General features: G+C 32.4%; 1 protein-coding gene across 3 annotated transcripts in view; it reads left to right on the top strand.

The window, feature by feature from the left end:
• Nucleotides 1–11,237, top strand: part of LOC122532698 — a 70,446-nt gene that overhangs the window by 41,501 nt on the left and 17,708 nt on the right. Inside the window, exon 1 of one of the 3 annotated variants that reach the window (XM_043661706.1) lies at nucleotides 1,908–2,110. The exons of the other annotated variants lie outside the window; for them this stretch is intronic. The gene's annotated coding sequence lies outside the window, so the exon portion shown is untranslated. Of the gene's footprint in view, nucleotides 1–1,907; nucleotides 2,111–11,237 lie in introns of those variants that run through there. 3 annotated transcript variants of the gene reach the window in all.

The following is an 11,237-nucleotide window of genomic DNA, read 5'->3' as shown; positions in this document are numbered from 1 at the left end:
AAATATAAAATATATAATAAAATGTACTCATTGTATTAAAATAAAATATATTTAAGTAAAACAAAACAAGCAAAACAAATAATAAATTTATTACTTCTCAATAATTTCTACATAGTGATATCACACCGACGAGTTCAAAAAGAATGCGACGAATTTATTGTATACGGTTACTCGTTATGGTCCGCATCACTGGACGGAAATTCTTGAGAAGCAATCGATTTATTACTTGTTTTGCGTTATACTTAAATATACACAAGACTGAGAAAATATTGCATTTTCGGGGGAAGAAAAAATCTTCGACGCGCGTGGCGCGAATGGTTAAAATCGACCAGAGCACTCGTCTGCTTCTAGTTCGCGCAGATTCAGAAACAACAGCCAACAGGTCCAGTCCAAGTGACTCACCCTGTATATCCCCTCCGAGCATATACCCATCTGTTCCCAATGTCCATGGAGTCTCGCGGGCATCTCCCACCCCATGGCGTCCACGGACCACGAGCATATCCACGTACACAAGTCGACCGATCGTTTCCCTCCCTCTTTGCGTTTCCCCGCCGTGCCGTGGTGCAGTGTTTCCGCGCGACGACCCTCCAACCGGCCCCCTATTCAAAGTCTCTTCGTCCGGCGTCTGTCGGCAGTCGGCAGTTAGTCGCGGTGCCTCCTCGATCGTGCAACTCGCGCGCGTCTCTCCTTCGTGTTTTCGTTCGCTCCATTTCTCCGCTTTTTTTTTTTTTTGGTTGTTCACCGAGAGTGTCGTCGAGTTACCAATTTATTCATCCTGTTCTTTCGCCAAACAAAGAAACCGCTCGACCCGAACTATGTGCTCGTTCAACTCGTGTTCGATAATCACGTCGAGATACCACGCAACAGGTCGGCAGGTCTTTTCACTCCTTTGACTCTGAATGCGGGTCTCTTGAAGAGTTCGTTCGCACAATTTCGACCGTTTCGAGAAGAGTTTGCCCCCTGCAGTTGGTTCACCGAGGAAAGTGAATTTCCTCGTTTCCTTCTTTTTTTTTTTTTTTTTTTCAATCGCGCGATGTTAAGTAACTGATTGTGAGTCGAGCAGAGTTTTCGTTTATGGGAGTCGAATGGGACTGTTGTCGAGAGAAGTGAGTGTTCCACGTTTGGCTCCTGCGAGACAAAAGAATCCGAAACTTCTGATATTAGTGCCGGTCTAACGTTTCGATGAAGCTTTCGACTCCAGAAAATAGAAACTGGACCGAGAATCTACAAATCTGACATTGGATATCGTTCCAATGTTTGTGGAATTCTCGAAGAATCGTTTTTGTTGCAGCAGTGAAAATATTGAACGTTCCAAAGAGACGCTTACGAATTGAAATCTCGTAGATTTCGAGGGAATGAGCAAAGTAAATAAAATAAAACAAATCAAAGGGAACAAATAAGATAAAATAAAAAAAAAGAAAAACAGAAAAATATTTCAAGAAACAGCAGAAAAGAAGAAAATCGACGAATCTCAGTTTCCCCGAAATTTCCAGACCCTGAAATAAAAGGACGATCATTGGGAAGGAAGGGACAGCAAGAATTCGAACTCGAGTGTGGAGAGAACGTCGAACGTAAAAGAAAAGAATAATAAAAAAGAAGAGAAAAAGAGAGAGAAGAAAAAGATAGATCGACGAGGTTGTCTCGAAGGCCAGGCTACCTGGCACAGATAATCAGAGGAGAAGAAAGTTTCGTCTCGGCTGCTGCATCCGGCTCGGAGACGTGCGTCCAACCTTCCTTGGATCGTGTATCCACCTTTCTCGATCAATTTCGTGACTTCCTCCTCTTTCGTTCGTACGTTTCTTCGGCCTCTTTCTTTCTTTCTTTCTTTCTTTCTTTCTGGTGAATTTCTGGCCGAAAGAAAGAGAAGGAGGGGAGAGCGGCGAAGGAAGGTAGGGAGGGAGGGAGGGAGGGAGGGAAGGAGGAAAGGTGAAAAGTGGTCGGGAAGGCTGGAATGCCGGCCTGTTAATGATCTTGGCGCGCTTCTTCTTCGCTGTGGACACGGAAGGAATGAGAGGCGCCGCGGGTGATGTGATTCCACGGTGCCGATTGAATGGAGCTACTTCCAAGTGGTTTTGACCGCCTCTCCCGCTGGATGACTCGTCCCTCTCCCGTGAGTCGAATAAATTATCGATCCGACAGTGTCTAAACGCTGTGGAACGAGGTGTAATTCACTCCAGTCAATTGCCAACGACGATAAAAAATTGTCGATTAAACTGATACGAGAGATTCGTTGAATTTGGTTCATGTTAACTTCTTGCGCTGGAATGACGTGCCACGCACGTCGAGAATCGTTTTTTTTTTCCCAATATTTTCTCAGCTTTAAGTATAGTTAAGTATAATCAAGGCAAATAATAAATTTGTTAAATTACTTCTCAACAATTTCTATCCAGTGATATCGTACCGACGAGTTCAAAAAGAAAGCGACGAATTATTGTGTACGGTTCGGTCACTCGTTATGGTCCGCAATCAATTGCCAGCGCAACGTGGTTAACCTAGAATAACATGCCACGCACGTCGACAATTTTTTGTCCCAAAATTGCAATATTTTCCCAGTTTTAAGTATATTTATAATCTAGGCAAAACAAATAATAAATTTATTACTTCTCAACAATTTCTATCCAGTGATATCGTATCGACGAGTTCAAAAAAAAAAAAAAATCGACGAATTATTGTGTACGGTTCGGTCACTCGTTATGGTCCGCAATCAGTTGCCAACGCAAGTGGTTAACCTAGAACAACATGCCACGCACGTCGACAGTTTTTTGTCCCAAAATTGCAATATTTTCCTAGCTTTAAGTATATTTATTATATTTATAATCCAGGCAAAACAAATAATAAATTTATTACTTCTCGACAATTTCTATCCAGTGATATCATATCAACGAGTTCAGAAAGAAATCGACGAATTTATTGTGTATTTATTGGTTCGGTCACTCGTTATGGTTCGCAATCAGTTGCCAGCACGAATTTGTTCATTCCAAACGTAACAATAGCTTTACGTTATTTTGAGAAAATTGTAGAGATTCAAACGCGTGTGGAAACATCAAAAAACATGTTTTCACGATTGAATCCATTATGGTATTACCATATAGTCTCGAAGATTGAAATTTTCTTTCTTTGCAACGACTTCTTAAAGCTCGCCATTTTATCGAGTTTGGAACATTGGGGTTCCAGGTGACAAAATACTGGGATTTTTTAGATATGTTGACTCTGATACTCAATGAAACAGCGGAGAGAAAATTGTACAAGTTTCAGGAAATTTCAATCTTCAAAATGATAGTGGATCTAAATTCTCGCGAATAGAAATTTTCAATGTTTTTCCACACGTTTGAATTTTGACAATTTTCGAGGAAAATGTCCTCACTTTCTCATTGATCGCTAGTGTGAAATCATCTTCAAAGGAAATGAATTTACGACCTTTAAAGTCAAAACTTCGGTCCTTAAAATGAGACCAAAGTGATCTTCTTTTTTATAAAGTTGTACCAGTTTCATTCATCCACAATTTTTCGTTGTCATTTCTTGTACAGTTATGCTCTTCACTGCATAAAATGCTTCAGTTCTTACGCACCTGAAATATATTACATGTGTTATATATCGAAGAAAAGTGTTTCGAAACAATTCAATTCAACAACATGTTAAAAGATTCGGTTCTTTGGAATTTATAAACAAATCATTTCTCGCCGAGTTTTTGAATTTTGGTGATATTTGAAAATTTCTGTTTGCTAAATTTCATTAAATTTAATCTCGTTTATTTCTCTCAAATAAAAGATTTTTTAGAATTTGTAAACAAATCATTTCTCGCCGAGTTTCAGAATTTTGACGATATTTGAAAATTTCTGTTTGTTAAATTTAAATTTAAATTGTATGATATTTTTGACGAGAGAACGTTACACACACACATACACACATATTGTTTTGAACGAACAGTTTTATTATTAAGCGCAGTAGGGTAGAGAGAATTGTTTGATCGTTCGAGTCTTTAAAAACCTCTTAACCTTGCCGGTGCATTACAGTAATACGCAAATTACCACGTCACTATGATTCATTATCCGGCTCGGAGAATTACTAAATTAGAATGGTACTTTCGATTTCTATCAACGGTTCTCGGAATTTACACTGCCGTGCCGTGCTGATACGTTAACCTCCGAATCTTCGCCATTTTAAGTAGTAAAAATTTGGAAAAAAAACAAAAAAAAAAACGCCTCAACAATCGACGATCTTTCTCAAACTAACTTCCAACTTGTTTCTCGCTTCTTGTTTCTTTTTTAATATTAAAATTCCTGTTATCCTCAATCTGCTTCATTTTTATTCCATTCGAGCAATTTTCCCAATCTTGTTCACTCACAGTCAGCATTTTCCAAGCGAAAATATTCGCTTTTGAATATACAGTAGTAGTCTCTTAAACGTCAACACTTCGGGACACTTAAGAGGGGTGATGTATTCTGCCAATTGGCACCGAAAGAAAGAGTGGGGAATGAGTGTCGACTTTTATTCCGACACCAGGCACGTGCGGTGAATTCCAGTATCGTTTACTACGTTATTTCATTATAAAGAAATTTCACATCTTAACATTTCATTTGAACCGAATACATTTAAACTATTTCAAATTTAATACACACATACCTTTTAAACTGAACGAAGCAATAAATTAGAACAAAGCAATAGTTTGCCAAATGATTGTAAATTGATCTAAATTTCTCGAAAATTTGTTGAAATTTCTGTGAAAGTAGTTGTTAATCGATAATTATCAATAATTGGATGGAAACCTCGAAGAAAGGTCTTGTTGCATTTTTATCAACGTTAAATTAACAGTACACGATTCTATAATCGTATTGATACATATAAATTCGATATGTGTTTGTTATTTAATATAAAATTTGCCTCACTTTGATCGAAACAATTATAATGTGCCGAAATGTCGATGTCATACGTCGCTTGTTTTTTTTCCATGTTTCACGCGATCGCGCGGCAAAGGTGGCGTAGAGTGGGGATAGTCCCAATTCGAAGAGTTGGTGGGGATAGCGACGGACGCTTAAGTGGGCACTACTGTACCTGTTCCTACTGTAATCGATCAGATCTTTTTACGAAAGGAATGTACGCAATTGTCAATTTCATACAGGAAACAATGCACAAGATAACTTTTGGATTGGAGAGAAAAAAAATTAGATCTTTGCATTCTTTTCCGACGAGAGTTAAACGGACGAAAAGGTGCAGAATTTTAAATTGAATTTCTAAACCGATCGTTTGATCAGGTGTTGTCACGTTTGTAATTGTGTATGTTTGAGAAGAAAATGCCAGAGTATTATTTGTTCGCTTATTTGAATGAAAAAGAGAAAGAGAGAAAAGGGAACAGTCGCGAAACACGACAGAGATGAATCGAACCGATTGCTCCGATCGATCATTCCGAAGCGAGCTTACCGATTAATTGGATCGTAGTTGCGATTTGCGTAATTATAACGCGACGTGAGCGTCCCTAGGGAGGGGGGGAGCTTTTCGATACGGATGGTTTCACGATTAAAAGTAATTGTCCCTCCAGAAAACTACCGTTAAAGCGATCGTGACCTCGATCGAGCCTTTATAGATTCTGTATAGATCCGCTTCTGGACCGTCTCTGTACGTATGTATGTGTGTGTGTACATGTTCGAACAACCGGATCGGCGACTTTTTACGAAACACGAGAGCGTCGAAAGCGCTCGCCTGAAATTTGACTCGCAGAGAAAATTCGTCGTTCGACTCGATCCTTGCTTCGAACAGTTTTCAAATTTCATTATTTCACGTGTTTCTGTTGTCACGAGATTCGACTGTCGAATTCGCGGTTAGTGAATATCAGTGAAAATCAGTTTGAGAGCTATGATATGTACAAATTTTATTATATTATACGCTATTATATATATGGTATATATACGTATGTAATATATAATTATTTATATATTATTATACAAATATTATATTATTTATTATACACTATACACTATATATATGGTATATGTACGTATGTAATATGTAATTATTTATATATTATTATACAAATATTATATTACTTATTATACACTATATATTATATATATGGTATATATACGTATGTAATATGTAATTATTATACAAATATTATATTATATACTATACACTATATACACACTATAATTATAATATTATACACTATATATACAATATACACACTATAATTATAATATTATACACTATATATACAATATACATTATATACACACTATAATTATAATATTATACACTATATATACAATATACACTATATACACACTATAATTATAATATTATACACTATATATACAATATACACGATATACGCATTATAATTATAATATTATACACTATATATACAATATACACTATATACACACTATAGTTATAATATTATACACTATATACGCAATATACACTATATACACATTATAACTATAATATTATACACTACATATACAATATACACTATATACACACTATAATTATAATATTATACACTATATGTATATACAATTACAAATTTTTAAGGGACAAATTTTTTTCTTCCAAAACTGTAATATTTTCTCAGTTTCAAGTATATTTAAGTATCAACTCAGGCGAAACAAATAATAAATTTATTACTTCTGAATAATTTCTATCCAGTGGCGTACCATACCGACGAGTATACTAGAAAGAAAGCGACGAATTTATTGGTTTTTACGGTTCGGACACTCGTTACGGTCCGCAATCAGTTGCCCAGCGCAACGTGGTTTAAATAGCCCCTGAGCGCTAAAACGGTTAATAATAATTTCCACGACTCGTGGATTTGCTAAACGGGACTACCGATCGCTTTTTGTTTGCTCTTCGTTACACGCTAGCAGAAAAGAAACAGCTTAGCGGTGACGCGTTTGATCACAAAGATCCGTGTAATCTCGAGATATAAAATCGTTTAATCATCATCGATCAATTTCGTGGCGATGATTGTTCATGCTGTTGTTTCTTCGTTGGAACGTTCGTCAACTGCGTGTTTTTTTTACCACGCGCGAGAGGAAATCGAGGAAAAAGCACAGCGAAGGGACGGGAGGGGTGGCATCCTCAAAGGAGAAGATTAGGAATTCTTCTTATCTCTTTGAAGCTAAAAGAAAAATCGTGGGAAAGAGAGAAACGAATTTAAAGCTGGATTTTTGTTCCTACTTATATTATGTATAATAGTTTTGTGTAATTTGTACACAATATTATTATATATTATATATAATTATTATATATATTATATATAATTATATTACTATATATAGTATATTATATTAGTATATATATTAGTATTAATATATTATTATATATAATTATTATATTAGTATATTAGTATATAAATTAGTATTAATATATTATTGTATATAATTATTGTATTAGTATTAATATATATAATTATTATATATAATTATTATATTTGTATATTGGTATATATAATAGTATTAATATATTATATATTATATATAATTATTATACTAGTATTATATTAGTATATACACTAGTATATATTATTATATGTTATATATAATTATTAGTATGTAATATAATACAGGCTGGGCCAAAAATTATTCCCTACCAAAATAAATCCGTTCGGACGGTCAACAGTCGAAAGGAATAGTTTTTAAAATATAATGAAAAAAAAAAATCATGTTTGAACTTGAATTTAATTTAAAATTAATAAAATTAGTTTTTTCTTCTTACATTTTAATGTTTTATTAAAAGAAAATAGGTGGGAAGAAACTTTTGGCTCATCCTGTACATAATATATAATATATTATAATATTACACAAAATATTATCATTATTTTAAAATCAAAAGATCATAATTCGTTGCGTCACGTTCAATTAAAAAAAAAAAAGAGAAGTTCTTAATTCAGTTTTAACCTGAATTTCCATCAAATGATCTACGATTAGTCTTCGTTGTTTAATCCAAAAGCCAGGCACGAACTAATATTTGCAAGTCTAATATGCAAAACTGCAGCGAATTCTGCATTTCTCTCATCTCTTTCGTTTACCTCGAGCAAACAACAAGCTTTCAACCTTGTTCGATTGAACGTTAACCGTAATTAACGCAATCTGAAGAGCCAGCTAACCATATTCACCGCGTGCGTCATTCCGAAAGGCTAGGCATTACCATCAGATATCTTTAGAATTTCGAAATCAGTAGAAAAGAAAACGAACTGGAACAGCTCTGTGTATTATTTCTTCACCCTTCGCTCTTCTTTCTTTCTCTGGCTGTCTGTGTCTCTTTCTCACTGCTATTAAATAGTTTGCAATCGAAACGGAATTTAATGAATTATTATTAACAACGAACAAACTTGGAATTATTTGAAAACTGATTATATATTAATTGTTGCTTGAAAGATAATTATATATTATTCTAAAATAATATAAAATTATGTATTATATATTATTCTAAACTAGTATAAAATTATGTATTATACATTATTATAAAATAATATAAAATTATGTATTATGCATTATTCTAAACTAGTATAAAATTATGTATTATACATTATTATAAAATAATACAAAATTATGTATTATGCATTATTCTAAACTAGTATAAAATTATGTATTATACATTATTCTAAAATAGTACAAAATTATGTATTTTATATTATTCTAAAATAATATAAAATTATGTATTATATATTATTCTAAACTAGTATAAAATTATGTATTATACATTAGTCTAAAATAATACAAAATTATGTATTATACATTATTCTAAAATAATACAAAATTATGTATTATACATTATTTTAAAATAATAAAATATAAAATAATAAATAAAGATAAAGTATAAAGTAATAAGATAATAACATACATAAAAATATAAAATAACAAATAAAGATAAAATAATAAAATAATAAAATTATATATTATTCTAAAATAATAATTCAACGAACATAATTAGGACGAGCTTGGAACTGTTTGAAAAATAATTATGTATCTTTTTCATTCTCCAAAATTTCGAAGTTTTTCTACAATAAATGAATGAGAGCTCATAAAAGAAAAGGTCGCATATTCCATCCCCTATATACATGTTTGTCTCTGAAGACAAAGTTGGATCGTTAAACGGTTGAAGGATGAAGAAACGTGGAATCGATAAAGGTTTCAACTAACACAAGGATGTTGGTAGATTGCGAGATACGTGTTACGATGTAAAAACACAGCATTTTAAAATAACAACGTAAGCGAGATATTATCCGGATGCTATTATAATATAATATGTAAGCGAGGCACCGTGCAATCTCTCTCTCTCTCTCTCTCTCTCTCTCTCTCTCTCTCTCTCTCTCTCTCCAACTACCGTTTCGCAACGGTTGTCTGCTATCGACGAAACACGAATAGATCGTTGTTAATTCTTTAGCTGCAAAATTGGGAGAGAACGGAGAAGCATAGGTAACCATCGAAAGTTTCTATTGTCCAATTGTATTTAAATGTGTAACGATAATTTAGTCATCTAAACCTCACGAGAAAGGAACAAGGAGGAAGAAACGAAATTATAAAAAGTTAGAAACGGCCATCAAACTTTGACATTTTTTTTCAACGAATTAATATATTAATTATATAATAATAATACATATTAATATATTTGTAATTAAATATATACTTTTACGTTTGTTCGAAGAATGTTTCTGTTCTTTTCTATTTCGAAATTCGTTGAAAGCGTGCTGAATTATTTATTTACTAGTTACATATTAATATGTTTATAAATAAATATTTATAATATTTGTAATATTTATAAATTATTTAATATGTTTATATAATAATGTATTATTTAATATGTTTATATAATATATTCATAATTTATATTTATAATATTTGTAATATTTGTAAATTATTAATATGTTTATATAATATATTCATAATTTATATTTATAATATTTGTAATATTTGTAAATTATTAATATATTTATATAATATATTTATAATTTATATTTATAATATTTACAATATTTATAAATTATTAATATATTTATAATTTATATTTATAATATTTATAATTATAAATTATTAATATATTTATACTTTATATTTATAATATTTATAATTATAAATTATTAATATATTTATACTTTATATTTATAATATTTATAATTATAAATTATTAATATATTTATACTTTATATTTATAATATTTATAATTATAAATTATTAATATATTTATAATATTTATAATTAAATATATTAATACGTAACTAATGAATAAATAATTCAGTACGTTTCTAACGAATTTCGAAATAGAAAAGAACAGAAACAGAAGGAGCATTGATAGAAAGATCAGTAATTAACGTAGATGACTAATTCTCGCGCGCACGAGGCAAAGTAATCAGCGAGCTCGTTCATAATTCTGTATTTGATTAAACTTTGCTGAAAGAAACGAGGAGAATGGCTAAAGAGAAACGAAATTAAAAAAAAAAATTGGAAAAAATGGTACAAATATGATATTCTTTAAACGTACAGACTCGACACGTTTCTAATTCACCCAGTTCAACTAATTTAGCTAATTTCAATACGTTCTTAAATTTTGAAACAGAAAAGAAAAGAACAGAAGCTCTCAAAGCAAACAGAGATCAATAATTGACAGGGATGAACAATTTTCTCGCGTACAAGGTATTTAATTAAACCTTACAGCGAGGAACAAGAAGAATGACCAAAATGAGAACTATGGTCAAATTTTTACCATTTTCAATTCAATTCAATTCAACTAGTTCAATGAATTCAACACGTTTTTAATTTTGAGAAATAGAAGGGAGCAGACACTCTTGACGCAAACAATTCACAATTTCATCAATAATCAACATCACCGGAACTGCCAAAATGGTCAAAATGATCATTCGAATATCCTTGTCGAATATAAAATTGTATATTTTTGGATTTGAATGGTCCTTCCATAAAGTACATGAACAAAAGTTCGTGTATCATAAAGTTGTACCATAAAGATTCTCTGTTCCATTTATTTGAACGTCTGAACGATGGAAAATTTCATGGTTTGATCGTCGGTAATTCTAGCGTTGACAGAGATGGATGATTTTCTTGCGCGAAGCGACCAATCGGCAAGTTTGTCCGATCTGCGGGCTGCCTGATCTGATCTGATCTCGAAAGAGCAGCTAGACGATGACGTTGCCGGTGGTGGACGTCAATTTATCGTGACGTTTTGCTTCCTGCGTGGAAGGGAACAACGGCCTGGTTTTCGACTCCGGTTGCCGTTTATGTATT

The sequence above is a fragment of the Frieseomelitta varia genome, unplaced genomic scaffold, assembly GCF_011392965.1.
Source record: "Frieseomelitta varia isolate USP_RPSP 00005682 unplaced genomic scaffold, Fvar_1.2 scaffold_464, whole genome shotgun sequence".
NCBI classification, from domain to species: Eukaryota; Metazoa; Arthropoda; class Insecta; order Hymenoptera; family Apidae; genus Frieseomelitta; species Frieseomelitta varia.
The sequence above is the reverse complement of the archived record's forward strand: the minus strand, read 5'-3'. Positions and strand labels throughout refer to the sequence as shown.